At 49.8% G+C, this 11,349-nt stretch overlaps 1 long non-coding RNA gene across 2 annotated transcripts in view; it reads left to right on the forward strand.

The window, feature by feature from the left end:
• The window catches only part of LOC142902041 (uncharacterized), a 43,350-nt gene that overhangs the window by 25,628 nt on the left and 6,373 nt on the right, over positions 1–11,349 (forward strand). For both annotated transcript variants that reach the window (XR_012929033.1, XR_012929034.1), the window contains exon 2: positions 2,643–2,725. This is a non-coding gene — a long non-coding RNA (uncharacterized LOC142902041). The remainder of the gene's footprint in view (positions 1–2,642; positions 2,726–11,349) is intronic.

The following is an 11,349-nucleotide window of genomic DNA, read 5'->3' on the forward strand; positions in this document are numbered from 1 at the left end:
GGCCACATGGTAATTGGGACTGTCCCGTGTAATTTGGGCGGAGAGGCAGCGAAGTTTGGCCGGCAAACTGCTGCACTTGTCTCTCTCTCTGGCTGCTGGTCAACCGCACAGCTCTGCCTAGAGTCCAAAAAAAAAAAAAGAAGAGGGGTGGGGAGGTTTGTGGGAAGGTGGCGTTGATGGGGCGACGGCAACGAGATAAGGCGAACCCCGAGTGGAGGACCGGGAGGCTGCGTGGAAAGAAAAGGGGGCGAATAGAAAGCAGGGGAAAACTGTAGTGTAGATTGAAAGAGAGGATCGGCAATGTGTGTGTGTGTGTGTGTGTGAGGGAGAGAGAGAGAGAGAGACAGAGTGAGAGAGAGAGTGCTGTGAAGTCTCTGGATTGGGGTGGAGGGGGGTAAAGAAAGCGAAGCATGGCATGTGTATGGTGGGCATTATTTTCCCCACACAGGTTCCCCTCCGCTGAGGCAGATGGAAAATAGGAAAGGGGAGCAGGGGGGAAATTCAGCTTACTCAGGTTCTTCTCCAGCCGTGTACTCATCACTGCGTGTGTGTGTGTGTGTGTGTGTGTGTGTGTGTGTGTGTGTGTATGTACGTACACACATGTGTTTCTTCTCTGTCTGTCAGGTCCTCCTCGCGAGCAGCACTCACTTTAAGTGGGAGTGACAATTCAAAGACTAAATGGCACGGTGTGTACTAACCTGGAACCGCAGGTGTGTGTGTGTGTGTGTGTGTGTGTGTGTGTGTGTGTGTGTGTGTGTGTGTGTGTGTGTGTGTGTGTGTGTGTGTGTCGTCCCCCCGCCGTACGCCTACTGGATGGCAGCGCGCTCCTCTGGATACGCCTGATGTGAGCAGGTTCAAAAGGAGACGTGCACGCATGCCCCCCCCGGCGTGAGCGTGCGCAGGCGCGGGCGTGCACGCGCACAGGCGGGCCGGGCCTGCGTGCAATATCTGGGCCCGATGCTGGCGCAGCCTCCGCTGTGTCATACCTGTCTGCCTGGGCAGATTTTTTCATATTAGTGGAATTAGACGGCTTTTTCCGCATGATGTCTGCGTGTGTGTTCCGTCTGCCCGCCTGTCTGTGTTTCTCTCCGGCCGGTGTGTGTGTGTGTGTGTGTGTGTGTGTTTGTGTGCACAAGCTGAAAAAAAAAAAAAAGTCTGCTTTGGTGTGTGTGTGTATGTGAGCGCTCGCATATAGAAATGTGCAAGAATGTGTGTGTTGCCGGCGATGGGGTCACCGGCGGGTCCTCATCTCCTCAGACCAGACCAGACGATGAGGGTGCGGGTGCGGGGGCGGGGGCGGGGCGGGCGGTGCAAGCCGTGGAGCAGTCTCCAATCTGGGACATGGCCTTGGGCTGCGTCTAAATGAAAAATGAAACGGCGCAGCAGCCGGGCCTTAAATGTTTGTAAATTGTAGACCGACTAAACCGTGCTAAACACAAAAACACACATGACTCACAGACGCAGACTCCAAAACAGATTTCCTGCAAGAGCAGCACCCGCTGACCTGCTTTTCCCCGGCCCGGCCCGCCCCGGCTCTGGCCCTGGCCCGGGTCCAGCTCCCGCTCAGGTACACACCGAGGGCCATTTACCCGACGGTTGAATGGGCTGGTTTATTTACCTTTCGGATAGCCGCGTTGTTTTCCCCCGATTAATCGGTGAGCGGCTCTTTAGCGGGACCCCCTGACCGGAATTTAATGCACTTTTAAGTTCGGTAAACAAAGCATTTAGCAAGTGCTGTTTTGCCTTTGCTCCGAATTCTTGCGTAACAGTCACGCAGTTTAACAAAGCACAGATGCTTCGTCAGGTTGAGCGCATGTCGAGGTCTTTCTCGTGGGGGGAGGGAACAGATGACGGCTTTTTTTTTTTCTTCTTTCCCGGACGATGTCAATCTCGCTTCAGCCTTGACCCGTGCGACGACCTTGGACGCGCCACTAGGTCGCTCCGGCCTGTCTGCCTCATTTTTTTTTTTTTTTTTTAATTTGGCAACCTTCAGGTCTCTGACGCGTGGTTGGCTGGAGGGGGATATGGTGTAATACAAGTACAACACCAGGGGAGGCAGACTGGAGGAGGTGTCGCACATGATGGAACGGGAGACGAGAGAGAAATACGGAGTGAGAGATAAAAAAAAAAAAGGGGTGAGGCAAGGAGGGCTGGGGGGGGGGAGACTTTGCACGAGGGGATTGAAAGGAATACAAGGTTTTTTTTGTTTTTCTTTTCAATTTTTTCAATTTACGAGTTGTTTTAATTCGGGATTCGAGTCGAGCTGAGTCGTCAGGAAAAAAAAAGAGAAAGAAACAGTTCCCGCATCCCCTGCGACTGCACAGCTGACGAGGCCAAACCTCTTCCACAGCTGGAAAAGACCAATCTGACTCATTTATGGATTCCATTCAATCTACAAAAGGGAAAAAAAAAAATATTGCTGCAAGAAAGAAAATGAACAATAAAAGGACAAAACGTGAAGCAAAACGCGAAACAGCGTCGCTTTGGCATTTAACCCAATGAACTTTACAGCGGAGTGATTGTAAAGTGGCTTTTATGTGCTGAGACAGGACAACACGTCGTAAAACTCGCTTAAAAGGGCGGCGCGTTCAGCAGAAAACGCGGTGACTAACACGGGACTTATTTGTTTTCTCCGCAAACAGGATGCGAAGGCCTTCGCCTGTAAACGTCTTTGTTCCCGACAGGAAGCCTCGACGCTAATGATTCTTTGCCGAACCTAATTTATGTGAGTAAAAACCAAAAAAAAAAATGCCGCCACATCTGTGAGCTTTACTTTTTTTTTTTGTTTCACCGTTGCCAGGAAAGGGGGAGAAAAAAAAAAAGAACTCGGCTTGGAGCTATAGGGGAGGGAGGGGACGTCATATAATTCAGATGGCGGTCCCATCCATCCATCCATCCATCCATCCATCTATCCATCCATCCATCCATCCATCCATCCATCCTGCTCCCTCACTCTGTCCTCTCCGTCTTTCATCTCAGGCCAGACATGCCCAACTGTAGCCAATTAGCATTTTTCTCCCTCTCCTTTTCTCCTTCCCTCCATCAACCCCCCCCCCCCATCCCCGTCCCCTTTCCTCTTTTTTTTCCCCCTGCCCTCTCCTCTCTTTGTTTGTTGTGTAAATTAGATTTGGGGGCTCAGGACAGATTTTGTGCTGTTTAAGCCACCACCCCCGCCCCCTCCACCCCCCACACTGCTTTTTTCCCCCTTCCTCTCTCTCTCCAGCTCTACTTTTCTTTTAACATGAATAAACCTGCTGGCAATTAAACATTTATGGAACTGGCGTTCCCCCATTTATCCCATCTCCCCCCCCCCCCCCACCCGCTGTCCCGCTGCCATTCACCTCCAACCTGCTTTTATATCCGGCTTTGTCACCCTGTCCCGCCGCCGCCGCCGCCTCGCTGGCCTTTCCCACCGTGACGACCCCATTGTCGGCTGCCTCCTCACCTTTCAGCACCTGCCATGCAGGTCGTCGCCTTATTTTATCCGCCCTCCTTCAGTCGCTCCCTCCCCGCCTCCCTCTATCCCCTCAACTCTCTCCTCCCCTCACTCTGGGTGGAAGGCGGCGTGGAGGGGTGCGCTGGCGGCGGGGACGGGGGGGCGGCGATGATTAGTGAGAGCACATTCACATTTTCCTTCCACGTGTTTTGCCAGTGAAAATGCCCGCGTACCCGCAGCAGCATTCGGCACAGCTGTGCCAGGGCAGAAATGGTGCGCTAGTGTGTGTGTGTGTGTGTGTGTGTGTGTGTGTGTGTGTTTGAGACATGACATGCGTTAGAAAGACCAGTGAGAGAGAGAGAGAGAGAGAGAGAGAGAGAGAGGGAGAGAGAGAGAGAGAGAGAGAGAGAGAGAGAGAGAGAATGGGGGGAAGAGCGGGAGGTGATACAACATATGATTATTGATGCAATGCATGAATCTGGGGCCTGCCGAGCCGGTTGCACAATGTGTGTGGTAGCGGTTGCGCCTCTCTGTGTTCTGCGGACGGCCCTCGCTGCTTGCAAATCGCACACGTCGATCGTCGTCAATCAAGGTGTGCAGCGCGGGGCTGTGTGTGTGTGTGTGTGTGTGTGTGTGTGTGTGTGTGTGTGTGTGTGTGTGTGTCTATTGGCTGTGCACTTCCAATCGTGGGAAATCGAATTCCGCCCTCGCGGCCCAGATGTGCTGCATAGTGCTATGAAACCTGACCCCCCCCCCCCCCCCCCACCCTCCTCCTCCTCCTCCTCCTCCTCCGCCTCCTCAACATCACCACCAACTACATCGACCCTCCCTCCCCCACCACCACCCCCCTCCCCCACCTCCTCCTCCTTCATCCTCCAAACCCGCCCAGAACTCTGCATTAAGACACATGTGGAAACAATTCAGTCAATGCCCTGAGCAGGGTAGCCCTCACACACACCCACACACACACAGACACAAACAGACGTATACATGGGCTACGTGCACAGGCGCGCGCGCGCACGCACTCACACGCACTCACACACACACACACACACACACACACACACACACACGGAGCGCGTACGCTGAATGCAACTCTGGTCTGTCCCCTGTTGAGGTGCTCATTGCATGGCATTTGACAGTGTGTTAACTCTGCTGTGATCCTAAACTGCTCTCAGGTTGTCTACACTCAATCAGTAAATCATGTGTATCCCCAGGACGGCTCGGGGTTTATGGACGAGGTGAACATGGGGCTACGCGTTCAGAACAATACGTGTCAGAGACAGGGCACGGGTTCCAGGGGATGTTCCACTATTTTATCAGTTTGTTCGTTCTTTAATGGTGAGAGATGACCCAGTGCAGCATTGTTGTAGAGATGTGATATTAGGGATTTCCTTTTTTGGGGGGTGGGGGCGCTAGTGTATTCACTGACGTAAACCTAGGCCTATCTGACTGGTGCTGTTGAGCAAAACTAATATTCTAAAAAATATATATGTAGGTTTTATCCAGTACTTTTAGTATTACGAGCACCATGTGTCAAAATGTCGGCTGTTATTTACTTTTTTTTAGAGAACATTTGAAAAGTTTAATCTGATCTTCCTGCTGAAGATTATGTATTTGCTTCTAACCCGGAATCCTAGTTCGATGGTGAGCTGAAGTTCCTGTTGATTGGTCCTGGAAGCAAACTCGAAAACCTGTTGCTAATAATTCAAGCCTTCCTTAATTATGCTTATTTTATCTGCAAAATGAATGTTGGCAAAAAACCTTTATTAGTCTTTTGTGAATTTTCATCAACTTCAACTGTGTTTTCAATGGCCGATATTGGAAACACACTGACTTAAATTATGAATATCAATCAAGACTGCATTCTGTTAAAGCTCCTGGCCTTTTCTGAGCTGGTGGACGAACACACCACTGTCACTGTGTAATTACGGACACCGGGAGGTAGTTAAACATCTGCAGTAAAAATGTCCGTGATGATTAAAGAAAAAGACAGAAAGTCCACATAAATTTTCTACTATTTAACTGGAACTGTCTGTTATGAAAGTGTATGGGTCCAATTTATTTTCCATAAAGGGCAGAGGGAGGGGGAGAGAGACCGTGCTAATCTGTACTTATTGCAATGTCTTAATGCTAAAACGCTTCTCGGCTCTTCATCCAGAATAATATTCTATCCCTGATCAAATCCAAGCGCAAAAAGATCACCAATTCAAGTACGCATGTAACAATTGAGCAACATTTTGGCCAAAAAGTTTCCCACTACATCAAAATCACTCTTTGAGCAGCCAAGAAATCCTTGGCCCTCTATTCTCCTGTCTTCCCTTGACCTTAACTGTTTAGTGTGCCCTGGAAGACAAGATAAAGAAGAGCTTCCTTAAGGCCAACGGCACCAAGTTCCCACTGATGCACTACTGCCTCAGCAGACATCAGCCAAGCTTTGCGCTATTTAGTCATTCATTTCTCTGTTGTCTGTGATGACTTTTTTTTTTGTTTGTTTTTGGAAACATGCTTATCTGCATGGGTGGGAAAGACATCCGTCTTTTATATAATACGGTCAAATGAGTTGTTTGATGATCTAATATAAAACAAACAAACCTCATATACTGTATTCTGAATACACGAGATTATATACCGACAGAAGTGTGTTGTAGGACAAATTCAATAGAACAGCCACAGTCGGCTCAAATAATGGTTAAAAGCAAAAGACACCAAGATTTCCAATCGTATTGATTGGAAATCTTGGTGTCTTTTGCTTTTAACCATTATTTAGTTTCCACATAACTCAAGCAATTGCAATTAATAGTATTAATAACTGTAACTGTAAGCGTATTGAGTTGGTGTGCAAAATGGGAAGGCCTTGTAGGGTCAGCCTCTAGTGGTTGAAACCAGAACTGCACATCAAATGCAGCAATTGAAAAATCTACGTGACTTTCTTCCCATGTGCATAGCATAAATTCTGCTAAAACAGTTCCACTGAGAGAAGAACCCATAAAAACTGTGAAAAAAGACAATAAAGTTGCGAGTACGATGACGGTCCCGTCATCTTCCTCTGAAATTTGCTTGAAAAGTCAGAAGTCAGGCGCGGGAAAGCGTGCATCGGGGCTTGAGCGAGTCGGGGCTGGATTGTTTTTGATACAGCCAAAGTGCAGATACAAGCTAGTTTCTGTAATTTAATATTTCACTGCCTTCACATCTGGAGCTGCATGTAAAAATGGAAAATAGAGGGGTGGGATATAGGACTGACATGGAGCGAGCGAGCGAGGGAGGAAGAGAGAGGAGAGAAGAGAAAAAAAATCCGCCCTCCTCGTTTCTCTGTGACACACACACACACACACTCGCAGCCCTCGCTCACTCACTAGCCTCACACTATGACCGCATGCCTGTCTGTGCGCACACTGTTTCGGGTAACTCAGGATGCATACTTGTTGCATGCTCATATAGTTCTTGTCTTTCGTTTTCTTTTTCCCTCTCAATCAACCCTTTTTAAAAACACACGCACGCACACACGCACGCACACACACACACACACACACAGGCACTGGTGACTGGTGTTGTAAGTTGGCGTGAGTGTGTAGGTGATCTGGGTGTGATTACTGCTTGGCTCTCCGACAGCTCTGATGATGACATTCAGTGCTTTGAGCTCCTCTGGCCTGGGCTGGCTCCAAACACAACCAGGCAGTACGCACTCGCTCTACCTCGCAAGCCGTGCGTATATGTGGCCTAGATTTCCAACGCAGACGCACACTTGCTGCAGCGTACCTGCTTCTCCGCTGCACGATCCACGCAACCTGAGGCCAAAGCTTTGGTGACTGAGGCCGCTAGGAAAGAGACAGTGTGCGCTTCCCGGCGAGGTGTCACGCCGGAGGTCACCTGCTGCCTCGTGCACGCCGTCTACGTGCGCGTGGCCGCTTCGTTTGGAGCGACCTGCTCCTGTGAAGCCGCTCCTCGGACCTCCCGTGCCGGGCCGGCGTTGTCGCCTCTGCTGTCTGTGTCCAATTTGCTCTTAGGTATCTGTTTGCATCGTCTGGCTGAGCTTTTGTGGAGCTGCCGCGGGTCAGAGCGCTCGCTAACAAGTCAGAGTCAACCCGCGTGTGTACGCACACGCACGCAGGCACACAATCATCTCAGTTATGGGGCTTCATGCCCAGATTGTGTTAATCCTCTCTGTCCTCCACATATTTCTCCACAATCATCAACGTCAACGGCACTTTGATGAAGACACGCACACGCGCACACACCCGTATACACACAGACACAGACACACACACACACACACACACACACACACACACACACACTAACTACTCTCTATTATTATCATTATTTTGGGATGGAAGTGAAAGGGATACGTTTTTTTAAGAGGAGAATTTGGGGGAGAAAGAAATAGCCAGTCAGAAAAAATACATACCAGCATGTCTGTGACATATTAGTCACATTTTACCGTAATTGTTGTTCGACCCCATCCCACACTTGTAAAAAAAAAAAAAAGAAGGAGAAAAAAACGGAGGGAAAAAAAAAAGAAATACTTTGGCAATGTGCTTTGCAGTGGACGGCTTCCAAGGTTTTTGTCTGGTGTGTTCTGCACAAAGGGCAAAAAAAGGAGCTTTGTGGCTGACTGGTATGACTTTAAAAACATTACAGCTATGGGTAGGGGCCTGTTCCGCTTCCTAAGCCCTGAGGCTTCGGTCGGGATTGACCCCATCAAAGCGGAATAGATTGTGCCATTTGTAGAGGTACTAAAGAGTCTTCAGCTTTAGTCTTTTCGCTTTCCCTAAAATCAAAAACGACCCGCGCGGTGCAAAACCCAAGATAAAGACGACACGAGCCCCACTTGATTCCCTTCCATCTGGCCGTGCGGAGATAAGACAACCTGAGGATCTGCGGGACGGAGCGGAGGGCGGCGGGGATACCGTTAATGGATGGATTGATTTACTTTAAAAAAAAAAAAAAAAAAAAAAAAAACTCTACTGACTCTAAAGCGCTGAGATGACTTGATGGAGAAAGCGGCGAGCGTTCAGAAACGCCCCCGCTGAATGATGACAGGCACGTGGCACTCGGCAGCATCCACGCGGCCCGTGGCGATCCCTCAGGGTTCATAAAACACGAGCCTCATTACAGCCCGCGCCCCCGCCATGACAAGCGAGCCGAGGTCACAGTTCAGGGGGATAACGGTGGTCATGAGCGAAATCCAGCCGCCCGCCGCTCTCTCGACACGGCTTGCGGTTCCATACGTCGGGTCGTTATAGCCCCCCCCCACCCCTCCTCTCTTGCACGTGTGCGCGGCAAATATTTTATCTTGCCACTTTTCTCCTCCATCTGGTTTCCCACTTTGATCCCTTGATTCTTGGAAAGCTGACACGCTCGCACGCACGCACGCACGCGCGCGTGCTTACACTGGCGCACATTTATTGCCTCCTTCATGACACATATATCAAGCAATGTCTTGGACATGAGTGCTGCTTTTGCTCGCCGGTTACGTAAAAAAAAAAAAAAATCAACGCTGCCGGTTTACGGCCAAAACATATGCACTAAAAAACACGGACACACACCCACGCACACATCCTCACACACGACTCGGGAGGTGCTCTGGGAGGTGTGTGACCCGCGCACGTCCTCTGCTGACTCCCCGTGTTGCCCAACAGGGATTGTTTGTGTGGTTTCCAGGGACGACGGCGGGAGGGAGGCTGATGTGGAGGAGGCGTGGCCTCCTGCAGCCACACTTTCTCCGCTGGTTTGTTTGCATGTCTGATTGCTGTACGGGCGAGCAGGGCGTGTGAGTGCGTGCGTGTGCACGCGTGCGTGCGTGCGGAGCAAACCAGGTGGGCTCGTGCGCGATGTCGTCGTGCGGCGGCCACATTTTTACTTATTTATTTTTTGCATTCACTCGCAAAGCAAGTGTGTGGAAAAGCGTTGTTGTCCGCGGTGGAACCGTTGCTGACAACTACACACCGACTACTGGAGTCAAAAAGTTAAACGCACTCTATGCTCTCTTCTCCCCCCGGAGGTTCCCCCCTTCTCTTTTTTTCTGCCTCTCTAACTTTCTCTCTCCTCCCTTTTTTTTATTTTCTATATTTTTCTCTCTGTCATACGCTCCTGCTTTTGCTCTCTCCCCGGCGACTTCTTTCCTTGGCTCCCCCTCCCGCCCCCTCCACCTCTGATGATTTTAGCAGAGGTGTGACTCATTGGGCATCGAGCCACAATGTCAGGTAGTGAGAAGAGGGCGGCAACGGTGGAAAAGGGAGAGAGAGGGAGAGAGAGAGAGAGAGGAAAGGGGGGACAGAGCCAGAGAAAAGAGAATTGGTGAGAGTAAAGTTGAGGTATAGTGCAAAAAGGGGGTGGTTGGGGGTGGGGGTATTGGGGTTGGGGGGGGCTACAAGATATGCAACATGGAGAGGAATGTGGAAGAGGGAAAGAGTGAGTGAAAAGAGGGGAACTGGGGAAAGGGAGGGGTGTACAGTCAGCACAGCACAAGGAAAACATAAAAAAGGAGGGAAATGAATAATTTCTGCAAACGGTTTCCGTCACCATTGAGTTTTTTTTTCTCTCTTTCTTCGTCTTCTTCTTCGTCTTTTTTCTCCTTCAGCACGTTTTCGCGATTGCCACTCGTGTTTTAGGCGCGCGGCACTCTCTCTCTCTCTCTCTCTCTCTCTCTCTCTCCCTCGCGCTCTCTCTCTCTTTTTCTTTGTGAGCCGACCAACGTGTTTATGTGCAAACCTGTTCATGAGTGGGCATCCATTCATGACTTGTATGCGTTAAAGTTGGTGATGACCGAGGGAGTTATTAATAGACTCCTGCCCGCTAATAAAGGACGAAAAGAAAAAAAAAATGCAGGAGGCAATGTAGAAGCAGGAGACAGGGGGTGGGGGGTGAAACAGATGAGATGGATAGAGGGAAGAGGCGACACAGAGGAAGGTGTGTGAAGACAATTGAGTACAAAGATGGGTCGGCACAGTCATGGTCATGTGACCTGTCAGTTATTTTTTTCTTTCTTTATGGGCCTTGAGGCAGGGATTATCCTCAACCCATCCTGTACACATACACAGACACACACACAGACACACACACAGACACACACACACACCATCCTGGCTGACAGTACATATATTTGGTTAACTGCTTCCTCATAAAATGAGAAATGAATGATTTAGTTTTTGCATATCTGGTCATCTTAGAAGCACACACTCTTCTCTCTCTCTCTCTCTCTCTCTCTCTCTCTCACACACACTCTCGCACACACACACACACACACACACACACACACACACACACACACTCGTGTCCGCAGGAGACGCTGCGTTTGTTCCCGGGCCATGTCTCTGCCGCCTCTCTGTCTCCCTCCTCTCTTCCTTCCTCATGTTTTTCTTCCCCACCACAAACATCAGATCGCGTTGTTGATGGATCGGATTTTTCACATGAAACAAAACGATCAAATGTGACTCCACTGACAGTGATGTCTCCGACTGTTGTTGTATTCCCAGACCAAACATTCCCCTGATGTTTGCTGTAATGTTCCAGGTATGGATCACGATCAAGTCACTGGAGCCTCTCTCAACACTGCCCCCTTCAGGTCTGTCTCTGTCACTGGCCAAATTACCAATTAGAGAAAGTCGGGGTAACTTTGCGCAACTCGGGAAAGTAAACTGTCATGTGTGGCCGCACAGGCAGTCGGTGTTGCACGGCCTTGACATTATTCCGGCTTCTTATCATTGAAAGCAATCAGCCAGGGTGCATCTAAACTCTACGTGGCCGTTGGGATGGTGGGGGGAGGACGGGTTTACTACGTCTTGGCATGTACATTGTGATGAATTGGAGGTGGGTCTGATCCATCCACTCTATTTCGGCGGCGATGACAGAGGCGTGAGGAAGATCAAAGTCATCCCGATCGCTATCGCCGCTCCCACCTGTTGCCTCTG

The sequence above is a fragment of the Nelusetta ayraudi genome, unplaced genomic scaffold, assembly GCF_046127955.1.
Source record: "Nelusetta ayraudi isolate G7.1 ecotype Tasmania unplaced genomic scaffold, CSIRO-AGI_Nayr_v1 ptg000090l, whole genome shotgun sequence".
NCBI classification, from domain to species: domain Eukaryota; kingdom Metazoa; phylum Chordata; class Actinopteri; order Tetraodontiformes; family Monacanthidae; genus Nelusetta; species Nelusetta ayraudi.